The 14288-nt window shown below is 40.3% G+C and overlaps 1 protein-coding gene across 1 annotated transcript in view; it reads right to left on the bottom strand.

Annotated features, from left to right (window-relative positions):
- Positions 1-401: 401 nt before the first annotated feature.
- LOC123638770 (synaptonemal complex protein 2-like) overlaps positions 402-14288 on the bottom strand; it is a 56238-nt gene continuing 42351 nt past the window's right edge. The window contains exons 15-18 of the mRNA XM_045552601.1: positions 11483-11538; positions 7644-7730; positions 6876-6943; positions 402-426 (exon numbers count right to left, since the gene is read on the bottom strand). The gene's annotated coding sequence lies outside the window, so the exon portion shown is untranslated. The remainder of the gene's footprint in view (positions 427-6875; positions 6944-7643; positions 7731-11482; positions 11539-14288) is intronic.

Below are 14288 nucleotides of genomic sequence, written 5' to 3'. Positions count from 1 at the left end.
ATGCACCACATGAGAGCAGTTGTTTTGCTATTGATACATTCTGCTGAGAAACAGCATAGTGAAGAGCAGTGTTGCCATAGGCATCCTGACGATCTACCTCAGCCAGAGCCTTCAGCAGTATGGTTACACACTCCTCCTCCTGGCACTGGACGGCCTGTCAGTATTAGAACAAGAAATAGAGAGACAATTCTAGCAATTCAACATAAACTCTCAACAGATCACTGATTCATACTTAAGGGAGATGCATTCAGTTTTATTCTATGTATTTAAGTCAAATCCATTACATGCTGAAATAGCCGGCTGCTCTATACCTTCATCAGAGCTGTCCTCTTTTTGTTGTCAGACAAGTTAAGTTTGCACTTTCTCTTGATGAGGAGTCTCACCACTTCTGCCCGGCCCGTGGCACAGGCCAAATGTAGAGCAGTCCTATGAAAGTGAGAGGACGTTTTAGAAAATTGTAGTGCATTATCTCAAAACATACAATGATTCACATAATTGTAAACAATAAATAGCATGTGATTCCTTGGCCTTCAAAACAAATATCTGATGTTCTTGTGAAGAAAGTATAATACTTTTTAGCTCTTACTACTCACTACATTAATCAAAGAGCAGCCTACTGGAATAGAACCGGCTTGGCCTTTGGATTCAGTTCAACTTGGGTTTGAATCCTACTTTAAAGGTTGTCACTTACTAGCTGTCACTTAGGGAAATTGAAGCACAGAAAGGCTATCAATAAAATGGGGACCAAAATAGCAGCTATCTCACAAGACACCAGCGCGATGCTAAAATAAGAAACTATACAAAGTATTTAGAACTGTTCCTAGTGCAAATAGCAACCCAATGATTGTTAGATATTATCATTTTTACTATTACTGCTACTTAACAAAGACAACACTTGAATTAAGTAAAATGATACAATTGTACCAACTTTGTGGTTTATTTTAAGAATCAGAGATAACACTGTAGTTCAAAGATTCTAAGATAGTCATTTTCTCACATTTCAACATTTCTGATGTCGGAATGCTACTTGTCATTCATGATTTATTTAAAACACATTGGGCAGCATTTTCAACCTTCTCTTATTGATAAGAAAAATAATGCGGCATCACACGATCCATGATGTCTCACTTTAAGGGAAATATGGTATATACAGCAGGTCTACGGCAGTTCTAATCATATGATAGGCATTTAAATAAATTTTACTTCTTAACAATACTATGGAAAAAGAAGGCTGAAAGAACAACAAAACTTTTTAAAAACAAAGTAGTTCTTTTTTTTTGTCTTTGATAAGGTCACTTATTTCAACTGCTGAATACTTAAGAGCATATGGAAGTGTTTGACCTTGGAAATTCATATGTGCAGGACTGTTCTTCCTTTGGGCTTCTATTTGCTGCTGACAGTTGTAGCTTAGGTGTGATCACTTATCATCCCTTTTACTTCAGGATATTAGGAGGGTACAAACATTTTGGTTACATTTTATGACTTTGCCTCACCCAAGCGAGGATCAGAGGCATGCCCTTCTCCTCTACAATGCTCACCACTCCATTAGTTGTGAGTTTAATCCCCCAACCCCCTAATCCCTGGAGAAGTAGTTCTTACTTTGATTTTCAAAAACTCTTAACATAAAGAAAAGTCAGGATTCAAACGAATGGGCATGGCTCATTTTTTTCAATATTTAGATTTACAGAATATATGCAAATTAAATATGTCCAGTGTTAACATTAGCATTTAATACTGTTACAAATTTTAAAAGGGCAATTACATGTCATCTTTTATAATTTTCTACCTTCAAAATTCTTTTGTTTGAAGGGAGGGAGGAAAAGCTTTGATTGAGATTAAGTCCTAATCCTCCAATTTTAAATCTCTCAACTTGCTCAGGATGGGCAGATGAACGGGTAGTTTTTAAGGGTGGCTGGGTCCTTAGAGACAGTAGAATATGCTTGATACATAACAGGTATTCAGGTTATGTTTGATCATAGGTGGTTGAAAGAATGGATAAATTAAGTTGAAGAGTTCAACAGTTTGAAATAAAACTCTTAGAAAGTAAAGCACTACTTTAGCAACAAGAATGACCATTTTTATATGCTACTTTTTTCATGTTCTTAAGGGTACAACTAAAATAAAAGGATTCATCTATAATTGCTTGCATATATATAATAAAAACATCTGTATATGATCACATGTATACACAATGAAAATTTACAAGCAGAGATGAAAAGATTCCCTTTACATCTGAAGAGGCTAGAAGTTGGCAGAAGATTCCAATCCACAAAAAATAAATAGAAAGAAATTATTTCTATCTGCACAAGATTCATATTTCTGTGCTTTTTCATGCCTTTTTGTATTCCATGAGGTAAACTAGGGCCAGAGTTAATATTTTCTCTTAATAACTGAGAAAACTCAAATGTTCACTGACTTGCCTAAGATCACAGAATGATTAAGTGACAGAAACATCATTCAGACCTAGAACTTTATATTTTTAGTCCGTTCTCATTCTTATTATACTTTGGATCAAAGAGTTTGTTGCTTGAAGGGACATAGATCAGAGTTTCCAGCCTAGCTTGAGTATTTACATTGGTTAGGTCATTTAACCTCTCATCGTCTATTTCCTTCTCTCTAAAATGAGGATACCTCTGCTTACCTTAGAGTGCTGTGAGAATAAGATAATACATGAAAAGCACTTAGGGTCTCTGACACATAAGCTTTTTAAGGTATAATAGATAGTAGATTATCATATATTGAGAACTGTGAGGATGGTTCATACTTTAAAAGGTGTTTTTCTTTCAATTTCTTATGTCAGCTTTTTCCCTCTCAAGCTGTATGTTTATTCATATCTGATTGGATAGTCTTTCATCCATTGTAAATTTATTATGGATATCATGCCTCTTAGGAAGGCTTTATTGAGCTATTCACACAGGTGGAGAAATCAAGGGCAAAGTGAAGTGATTTGCTCAAGGTCACAGATTTAGTTAGTAAAAGAATCAAATCCCAGTATTTCAGTATCTGGGTTTTTGTTTAATTTTTTAAAAATTAAGTTATAATTCGTACACCACAGAAATCATCCTTTTAAAATGTACAAGTCAGTGGTATTTAGTATATTGACCAGGTTGTACAGTTATCACCACTAATTACAGAAGACTTTTTATCATGCCATAAAGAAATTCCTTACCCATTAGCAATCACTATCCCTTACACCTAGCATACAATACTTCTGGGTTTTGAGACACCCACCTTTTTTGAGATCATAAAGGAATTCATGTTTGTTTTTCTAGTACCTGTATTTTTGATTTTTTTCTACATCTGTTTGAAGTTTATCTTGATATGCAAAGTGAGGAACACATCAAATTTTATCTCTATCCACAGGCTATCCAGTGTTGTAACACACCATTTACTAAAAGTCCTTTTCCCATTATGTGAATTTCACTTCAATAAAAGAATAGTCCTTTTTCTCCCTGATTAAAACGACATCTTTGTCATATACTGAATTTCCAAATAGATTTTGGCCTATTTACGGAATTTCTTTTTCCATTGGCCTTTTTATTCATGTGCTACTCCACACTTGGTAAAGGTAGCTTCTCCATCACTCTTTTTTAGGATTTTCCTGGCTCCTCTTATTTGTTTATTCTCACAAATAAACTTTCTAATTGACTAATACTGTGAAAAAACCCTGATAGTATTTTTGAGATTACATTAAGTATATAAATTAATTTAGAAATAAACTTTTTTATGATGTTGAGTGTTCCTTGAAGAAATGTGGTACCTTTTAATTTGTATGAATCCCTTTTGAAGAAAAAATATTTCAGACCACCAGTATTGGCATAAATTATATTTCCTAAGCACCTGTAATACTTTTGTCATTTCCACTCGTCAATTTTTGTACATTACTAGTTGGCATTGCATTTTTTCATAGTCATGTCACAGTTATCTCTGGTAATTTTATGAAAATATTTTTGTGTTTCCCCAATAAAATATTACAGCTCCTGGAGTGCAAGGACCTTTGTTTATATTTCTTTGTGCCTTCTATAGTAGCACAGTTAAATAGATGTTTTTATGAAATTTAATTTAATGGATATGTGGCATACAACATTCACTCAAAATGAGATCTTGAAGTTTTTCCAGTTAAGTCCAGCCTGCACTGATCTTCTATTTCTGTCCTTTTGTGGCACCCATCATTTATACCAGGGATCAGCAAACTTTTTCTATAAAGGGCCACATAGTATTTTAGGCTTTGTGTTCCACTGTAATCTCTGTTGCAGCTACTTAACTCTGCTGTTGTAGGGTGAAAGCAGCCACAGACAATATGTAAATGAATGTGACTGCATTCCAACAACACCTTATTTGTAGACACTGAAATTTGAATTTCATATAATTTTCATGTCATTAAATAGTCTCCCCCCCTTTTTAAAAATGTAAAAATCATTATCAGCTCATGGGCCATAAAAAAAAAAAAAAAAAAATAGATGATGGGCTGGATTTGCCCACAGACCATAGTTTGCCAACTTAGTATTAGTTCTGTACTTCTACGGTCTTGTAGAAGAAAGAAGATAGATTTGAAAACCAGCAAACTAGGATTCTTTTCCTGGCTTCACTACTTACCACTTAACTGGTATGAGCTTCACTTTTTTCTCTTAAAATGTGGGTAATCCTAGCTTCACAGAGTTTTTGTGAAAATGAGATGGTGTATGTGTGGAATTATTTAAATTGTAAATGGGAACTTACTTACTGTAGTTCATTAACTCTAAGATACTGTTTCATTTTTAAAATGATAGCGTCTTGATGCTGTTACCTGGACAGATAACAAATCCTAATTTGGTCTTCATTGCCTGTACATGAGTAAACACCAAAACCAGAATCAAAATTTGCAAAATGTGTAGGTGTTGGTAACTTGGAAGAAAATCTTGGCGACATAAGTGGACCACTCTTGTAACTGCTAAGAACTGAATGGTCGTGAGGAGGCCTGGGTGTTCAATCAGATGAGTTAAGCAATCTCCCTAAAGTCAGAGTCAAAAGTAAGATAGCGCTACAGAATTGCAAAGCCAGCATATGAGCTGATGTTTGGTTTTAAGAAATGCTCTATCACCAGTGTTCTTGTGAGGCACAGAGAATGATTCAGAAAAGAGTAGGAATCTAAATATGAAGCAATTGCTTAGCAATTCCTTAAGTATTTTATTCTGCTTTCATTTTCCTTTTTCTATATACCCAGAAGTGATATATAACAAACATCCTGGAAGTATAAAAGAGCTCTTTGATATAAAAATTAAATGAATTCATTTTTATATGAAAATGTATGGTAAATTCTAAGCGAAAAAGTAAAAAAAAAATCCATTATATGGGTTCTTCATAATACACTGCTATTTTTAACAGTGTGGAGAAAAACAAATTGCATGTATACCTAATTATTTCCTAAGAATATTTTTGTACAATGGAATGACACACTTTGTGGGTAGGAAACAGTATCTTGTTCCTCTCTTAAATCCAAAGCCTTCTCTTAGAAAGGACACTAAATATTTTCTCCTATGTGGACAAGTCACTTGTAGGTCTGTAATAAAGTACTGTGCCCAATTTTAAATTAGAGTTCAGGTTTTCTCTTGCTGATTTGAAAGAATTCACTGTAAAATAAACATACATTTTTTTCATCTGATATACACATATGTGTGTGTATGTGCGTGGCAAATATGGTGCAAGTATGTTGTCTTTTAAGTTGTTAACTTTTTTTCTGATATACAGGGGGTTTAAATTTTTTTTCCACTAAATCAACCTTCAGAATGCTTGCTCGTGAGTTCCTTTTCAGGAAAGTCTCCACCAACATGGAAATGTATCAGAATGAATAGGCATTTGTGTTCTCTTCTAATATATTTCTCATTTCCTCTTTTCAAAATTCGTGATCTTTATCCCATCAAGAACTTATTTTTGTGACATAAAAATCTATCTAGGGTTCTCCAAACAGGTAACAGACATTTCATTTATCAATGATTCATCTTTGTCTTCTAATACAAAACGTCACCATCATCAAGTTCTAAATACTTGTATATATTTTTGGGTGTTTCTGGACTTTCTAGTCTGTTCCCTTCATTTATCTATCTCTTCAGCTGTTAGTAAATCATTAACCTATGGAAATTCATGGCATCTTTTCACATCCAGAGGGCCAGGGTTTGCTCACTCCATTCCAAAATTTCCTTCACATTATCACAATAGTAAAAGACAGACACCATGTGTCACTCAAACATTTTAAAACCTTCATATATTTATTTGCTTTATGTAGAATTGATATAAAAAGAGTTCACACTTTCACAAAAAACGAGTTTTCCTCTTCAAGAACACAGAATCATCTCCTCACATCAAAGTTTCCCTCCAAGTTCCCTTGGTAAAGAACACATATACACAGCTGTACCTCCATATGAAATGGATATTGGATTTTCTGTGAAAATTTTTTTGCCCAGAAGTCAATATAGTATGGGAATTATTTCTCTCCTTAAGCACCTTTCAATAACGCATGTAACATGTTCTAAAACGTGTACGTTAAAAATAAAATGCTATATATACTTAATTTCGTTTGTTAAATCACTTTAAAATTGTTAATAAAGACCTCTAGAAGGGGAATGATGAGTGCATTAGAAAGCAGCTAAAGTTCTGTTTTTCTGTTGCTACTCATAAAGACGACCTGGTGGGGGGGACCCCTCCAAGGAGTCCACCTCCCAGGCGGTGTGGGGCCTGTGGGGGGAGGAGAGCCCAGCCCCGTGGGGGACAGGAGGGCCGGGGAGGCCAAGTCCAGGAAAGAGTGTTTCCCCCACACCCTCCCGGCCCCGGCCCCACCCCCGGCCCCGGCCCCAGCACCCATCCCACAGCCCCCTGTCCCAGCTGGTGATTCCCATTACCTGCGGTACCAATCTCTGCTGTCCAACCATGATGGATCTTCCCTCAGGATGTTCTCAACTTTAGATGCCTCCTCAAAGCAAACAGCACAGTGGAACTCGGTTAGCTCTCTCGCATCGATCTCATAACAGGTCTCCGTGTAGGCCTTCTCAGGAATCTCGTCCCTGTGGGCCACCACAGCCTTCCACAGGCTGCCCTTGGAGGGCGACTTGCCGCTGCCCTTGGAGGGCGACTTTCCCTCGCCCTCCTTCCTCAAGGAGGTAAAGAACTTCTTCATGGTGCCGGTTGTGGGCTTCCAGACACCTCACCTACTCCTCTCCCCCCCCACCCCCCAGCCCAATCCAACTCAGAGAACACGGTCTGGACACAAGCTCTAAGAAAGCTTGTTTCTGACACAAAGTGAAGTGACAGGCAGAAGAGAGCCGAGCCGAGCCGAGCCGAGCCGAGCCAAGCCAAGCCGAGCCAACCTGAGCCGTTAGACACAAGTGCGCATGCGCACCTCGGAACACCGTCCCTGCGCATGCGCACCTCGGAACACCGTCCGTGCGCATGCCCGCCAATGCTAACGGACAAAACCGTTTTACCCGCGCGAAGCGGGATCCGGTTGCCCAGCTCCGCGGCCCTCGCAGTGTGGGTCTGGATGCTACAGCTCAGACGCCTGCGCAAGCTGGGGAGGCTCGCCATGGGCTGCCTCAGGGTCCCTACAGATGTTCTGCAACTAGGGTATGCCATTAAGGCTCCTTGTACAGGGTATGGAGGGGGGTTCAAACCTGCAAATGGAGATCTACTATAGGTAGATTTCAAACCTCCATCTGGAAGTCTGCAACCCAGATTATAAGTTTTTTTCTGGACACAGCCTGCAATAAAAAAAAAATTTTTTTTTAAGTATTATGTACCAGGCACTGTAGTAGTAACTTGACATCAGTAAGACAATACCTTTTAAAAAAAAACTCTATCCAAAACTCTATCCTTAACATGGTCTATGACAAATACAATGCAAACTAGCACAAGCAGCAAACATCATTTGAATAAATGATCATACAAAATAAACAAATGTAAACTCTGTAATGATGTCTATAAAACAGAAAGAAAGAAAAACTTCGAATAAGCCATTTCAGAATGAGAGCTTATAAAATAAACTTAAATAGAAAGAGTTTTGGAGGCACAACACTACCTGACTTTAAAATATACTACAAAGCTATAGTAACCAAAATAGCGTGGTACTGGCATAGAAAGACACACAGACCAATGGAACATAACAGAGACCCCAGAAATAAATCCACATGTTTACAGCCAACTGGTTTTCAACAAAGGTACCTCTAATATTCAGTGGGGAAACGATGGTCTCTTCAACAAATGGTGCTGGGAAAACTGGATATCCATGTGCATAAGAATGAAACCAGCACCCTATCCTATCTCTCACTATATACAAAAATCAACTCAAATTAGGCTAAAGATTTAAATGTGAGACCCTGAACTAAGAAACTACTTAAAAAAAAAAAAAAAACCACAGAGGAAATGCTTCAAGATATTGGTATGGAGCAGGCTTCTGGGCAGAGGTTTTATGGAGAACACCTCATAAGCACAGGCAATAAAAGCAAAAATATACAAATGGAATTATATCACACTAAAAAGCTTTGCCACAGCAAAGGAAACAGCGAACAGAGTAAAGAGACAACTGGATGGGCCCAGTGGCTCATGCCTGTAGTCCCAGCACTTTCGGACGTTGAGGAAGGAGGATCACTTGGGCCCAGGAGTTCGAGGCTGCAGTGAGCTATGATAGCACCACTGTAATCCAGCCTGGGTGACAGAGTGAGACCCTGTCTTAAAAACAAAAAAAAAGAGAGAGAGAAGGGGAGAGAGAGAGAGAGACAACCAGCAGAATGGGAGAAAATACAGCAAACCATTCAATAAGGGATTAATATCTAATATTTTAAATATACATGGAACTCAACAGCAAAAAAGCAAATAATCCAATTAAAAATGGGCACATGAACCAAACAGACATCTCTCAAAAGACAACACAGAAATGACCAATAGGTATATAAAAAAATGCTCAACATTACTAATCAGGGAAATGCAAATCAAAATCATAAGGAACTTTCATCTCACCCCAGTTATGATGGCTATTATCAAAAATACAAGAAATAAATGCTGGTGAGCATTGAGTTCTTTGTAGATTCTAATTATTGGTCCTTTATCAGATGTATAGCATGCAAATATTTTCTCCCATTCTGTAGGTTGTCTATTGGCTGTTGATTGTTTCCCTGGCTGTGCAGAAGCTTTTTAATTTAATCACATCCCATTTATTTATCTTTGTTGTTGCTGTGATTGCCTTTGGGGTCTTCTTTATAAATTCTTCACCTAGGGCGATATCTATATGAGTTTTTCCAACCTCTTCTTCTAGAATTCTTATAGTTTCGCGCCTTATGTGAACTAATATCTTTTGTAACAACCTGGATGGAACTGGAAACCATCCTCCTAAGGGAAGTATTGCAAGAATGGAAAAACAAACACCACAAGTACCCACTATTAAATAGGAACTAAATGATCAACACTCATGTGATATATGCAGTAAAATTCAATGGAAATCAAGCAGGTGAGAGCGGGGAAGAACAGATGGGCTAAGTCACACCTAATGTGTTCAGTGCACATTATTTGGGTGATGGACACACCTATAACTTTGACTCAAACTGTACAAAAGTAATTCATGTAACCAAAATGCTTGTATCCCCATAATATTCTGAAATTTAAAACAAAGTCTACTGACTGAAACATTGATCACATCCATAACACAAAGCATCTAGACTGGCATTTGACCAAACAACAGGGCATCATAGCCTGGCCACACTGACACATAAAACTGACCATCCCATTCCCCCTTTGGAAAACAACCAAGCCCCTGGGACCTGTGCATACCTTTTGTGACTCTGTTGCCACTTGACAGTGTTAACAGCACCATTCTCAAACATCCCTTGTCCTTTGGTTTCTGAGACCTTGTACAAACCCAGAGGTTCCCCTGCTTCTGTCTCCTCCCAAGACTTTGTATTCATTCTTCTACCATATCTGCCAAGGCACACAGGTGAGCGAGGCTTGAGAAGTATGTGGGCAACAGGCTCTGGCTGCAGACTGGTAAATCAGCCATCACCACACCAGGAACCGCACACCCTCAGAGATGAGCATGGCACCACGCCAGCCTCGAGAGGCAGCTGCCTAAGCATGGCCCAGGGTGGGCAGAGGTGGGAGGAAGACCTTGCACGAGGAGCTGGAGCTGGGCGTGGAGGCACATTTAGGGGCTCACTTGGGGGAGAACTGGGTGAAAAGTGTTTCCTACAAAAGCAAGAATATCAGGGAGAGGAGAAGTGACAGTGTGTCATGGCACATTCTAGAAAACTCTAATAGTAAAGAGGAGGCTTCGGTACAGGGTAAGTAAGTACAGGGTAAGTAAGGTCAGGGCAGAAGATGAGGCTGAAAGAGTACAGCCTGGAGTGCCTCGCTAAGCGGGAGCTGTCATGGTATCCAGCAGGGTGAGTGGGCGAGATGTTGGCGTGGACCAAGAACCACAAGCAGCCAAATTATTGTTACTGGGAAAAGGAGAAGAGCTAGGAGACGGCAGGGGAAGAGGCACAGTTGTGGCATTTCCCCCCACAGAATTAGGGAAGATGTAGGCTAGATCCTATAGGAGATTTCACTGGGAGACGCCACAAAACATCGGTGGGGAGAGAGTCAAATGTAAAATTCTGAGTTGCAGGAGCAGGCGGTGATGCCACAGCTCTGCAGGGGAGGGTCTGAACTGGGACAGGGCAGGGAAGCAGAGGACAGGAGTCAGTTGTGGACACACTCACCTGAGGTGTGTGTTAGCACCTACTGGCCTCAGGAAGCCATCTGTGCCAAGAAGAGACAGGAACACACGAAAGTAAAGAGAAAGCCAGACACCTCCCAGATGACTAACCAGAAACGGGGGCTGGGCAAGCAGCCAAAGAAAGAGGAGAAGCCAAGGAAAAAGAGATCATTTAAACAAAGTCAAATGCTACAAGGAGGTGAGCCTGGGCAACAACTGAAGAAAAAACCGAAAAGGCCCTGGGTTCAGACCTTGGGAGGCAGCTAGCAAATTGCAGGGGCTTTAGGGTGAATGGGAAGTCAAAGAAAAAAAACAAAAGGTCAAGCAAGCCACGTGGAAATCCTTGCTAAGACCTGGGGATACAGGGAACAGAAACAGCAGCTGCTGAATGGGAGGAGCCGCTAAGGGCTGTGTTGAACAGCTGCAGGAGCATCCAAGTGAGCTGAAGTTAAGGACCCGCAGGGGAGGAAGACGCAACAGCCAGCCACTCACTACGCTTATGGGGCAGAGACAAAGGGTGCCTCTGGTCCCTTTGTCACCACGGGTAAAACACTCAGAATATACTTTCCTTCTGAGTCACCCTGTAGTTATCTATGGTCTCCAACAAATGCCCCTGAAAGCAGCCTGTGAGAGCCTGAACCTTGGAGAGAAGCGGCCTTGCTCTCTCCTTGTCATGGGAAGCAGCCAGGGGCTGGAGGGATGCACAGAGGGAGGGTGGCTCACACGGTCTGCGCGGCTGTGCAGGTGCAGAAGCCAGAGTTCACCTACCGCCTGAAGACGAAACGGATCCTCAGAGGACAGACGGTCAGGGTGCAGAGGAACACCTGCGAAGACCAATGAGGCACACAGGGTAAAAGAGTCTGCGGGGGTGGGTATGGGGCTCCCCACCAGTGAAAAAGGAAGGGAGCCTTGGGCCAGAGCTGGGGACAGGCCCAGAAGTGTGGCAGTCTCCAGGGTTGGAGCAAGGTGGAACGAGGGAGCAGATCATCTCTTCCTCCCCCAAGGGCTGACTGTCAGCCCCTCCTTCTCTCCACATTGCCCAAAAATTCCTGCTTCCTGCCACTGCCCAGGCCAGGGCAGCTCACACGCCGCTGGGCATGGCACTGCTCAGTCCGCTTTCACACTGGTCTGTGTAACCGCCGGACTCACATCAGTCTCCCCGGCTTCAGACTGCCACCCCTTGGGGGCAGGGGCAACATCACCTTGAATCCTCAGCACCAAGCACAGCACCCGGCACACAGTAGGTGCTTGGGAAGGATACGCTGAGTACGACAGTGTTCAATGGAGACTCACTGATATTTTCAAAGAGATGTTTCCCAATATCTCAAACTCATGGTTTTTGAAACTTACATCAACCTATCCTCTATATCAGCTCTTTGAATCTTACACCTGCCACACTCTCTCAGAGCTGTCCTCTTTTTCATTCCTGGTACCACTACTCTCATCGAAGCCTTTATTGTGGCAATAATCTACCCTAGTATATTGAATTCCACCTTCATGCTGCCACCAGATTAATCTCCCCAAACCACTGTGTTCATTTTATTATTCCCAACTAAAGGTCTTCAGTGGCTTGTTCTCACCTACAGAGTAAAATCCTTCTAATCAAGCTAGCGAAGGCATCTTAGTTTGGGCCTAGCCAAATTTAATTCCTGCTAAATACTCCATAATATTATGGCCTCACACAAATTCTGCATTTTTCTGCCCCTGTTCCTATATTCATGTTCGTCCCTTTTCCATAATCCTAGAAAACCCCTCATCCTTCAGACTCTATTTCAAATGGTACCTCTCTTCCAAGAAGCCATCTCTGATCTCCCCAAAAATATGTCTCTTTCCTTCTCACAACTCCTTTACCCATGCTCAGTTTACAGCTCATTTACAGCACTTGCCACGTAAAGCTTTGGTTTACAGTTACCTGGATGTCTTGTCCTCTCTAGACCAAGTTCCTAACAGCTAAGATCATGTCTTACCCATCCTGGCATCCTCCACACAAGCCAACTCAAAGGTCTGTAGAGGAAAGTGCTCAAATGTATGCTCACTAGTCACTGGAAGTCATATATATTCTTCAGATTTACTTCAGTGAGGACAGTCAATGCAATGGCACTGAGATCCTGAAAACACCAACTCGCCAGAAACTGTGAGCCCTGAACTGGATATACCTAAGTGGAATGAAGTTAGTTAACCTCATTCTTTTTTTTATCTTAAACAAAAAGTGCTCTTACACTTTAATAAAGCCTACAATAAGGTACTAAAACATAGCTCATTAAAAAAATTCTAAAGAAAACAGATGACAAAAGTGGAGTTATAAATATTTGTTTCAGGCAAATTAAACTATAAATTAAACTACATGATGTAACTAAGATCACATAATGAATAAACTGTGAAGTCGACAGTCTTTAATTTCACTTATCTGATCACGAAGGGATAAGATCATGATGACTTTGTAGATGATCTTAAATTATGTAGGTTTCATTTTTCTAAAATAAATTTAAACACTCAACTGTATATGCAGTTTCATGCACTCAAGCTTCACTAGAGCATTTATTTAGTAATTATCACATGACAAATATTTCTCCTCTGCTAAAGGTGACAATTTTGTTAAAGTGCTAGAGAAACTAGAATGTTTCCAGATCAAATGAGACCTCCCAGTAACTTTATTTTCAAAACATCAACACCATTTCCACCTGAACTATTTTCATCATTTTCAAATTAAATTTCTCCTTCCAAGAGATGAAGACATTTTTCAAAAAATCAATTTTACTTTTAAAATCGTAAGAAAGCGAGACCACTCCAAGTTGCTGAACATCCTGAACTTTTTACTATCGGACCAAATTTTAATACTAAAGGTTAACTTTTATGAACAAATGGATAATAACACAATTACAAACTACCAACATGCTATATTCTATTCCAACTCTGCAGTTCCCAGGGATTCTGTTTGGAGTGGAGCAAATTGAATGAGCACAGAGCCCCAAAGGACAGCTTGTGTGGCTGAGCCAACAGCAAACTTGCTTTTTATCTTCCTCTTTGGGCATTCAGACTGGTGGAAAAGGAGAATGGGAATTAGTCAAGGCTGACCTGCCCATCTCTTGGTCCTTCAGAACCCAGTGAGCCAATAGGAATGTCATTTCTTTTTGTTGGCTATGGCACTAACTCAGAAATTCCATGAAGTCGCATCTTACATTAAAGGCCGCTGAGAGCTCAAGTCAGTGCCCCAGGTGGAAACTGCCTGGCATCAACATTATCCCCCCCAAAACTCTTAAAGACGTGCCACGTTGGAGATATATATGCCATCTCTTGACAGTCTAACACAGCAAGTGGTTTTTCCTCGGGTGTTGGAGAAAAGACAGTTCTTGGTTAGGGCCTCAGATAAAGTGGCTGGCCTGGCTTCAGGTGCCACACTGTTGTTGTTAATAACCAGATTGGCATTCAGCCTAATTAGATGCTCATAAACAAGAGGTAGGTAGGAGCTGATATCAACTGAGGGAACAGATGCTCCCATCCTATCCAAACCCCCAGGGCACATGCCCACGGAGAATAGCACACAGAATCTCCATGTGATTTCAGTTATTTCTCC

Source organism: Lemur catta, chromosome 5, assembly GCF_020740605.2.
Source record: "Lemur catta isolate mLemCat1 chromosome 5, mLemCat1.pri, whole genome shotgun sequence".
NCBI classification, from domain to species: domain Eukaryota; kingdom Metazoa; phylum Chordata; class Mammalia; order Primates; family Lemuridae; genus Lemur; species Lemur catta.
The sequence above is the reverse complement of the archived record's forward strand: the minus strand, read 5'-3'. Positions and strand labels throughout refer to the sequence as shown.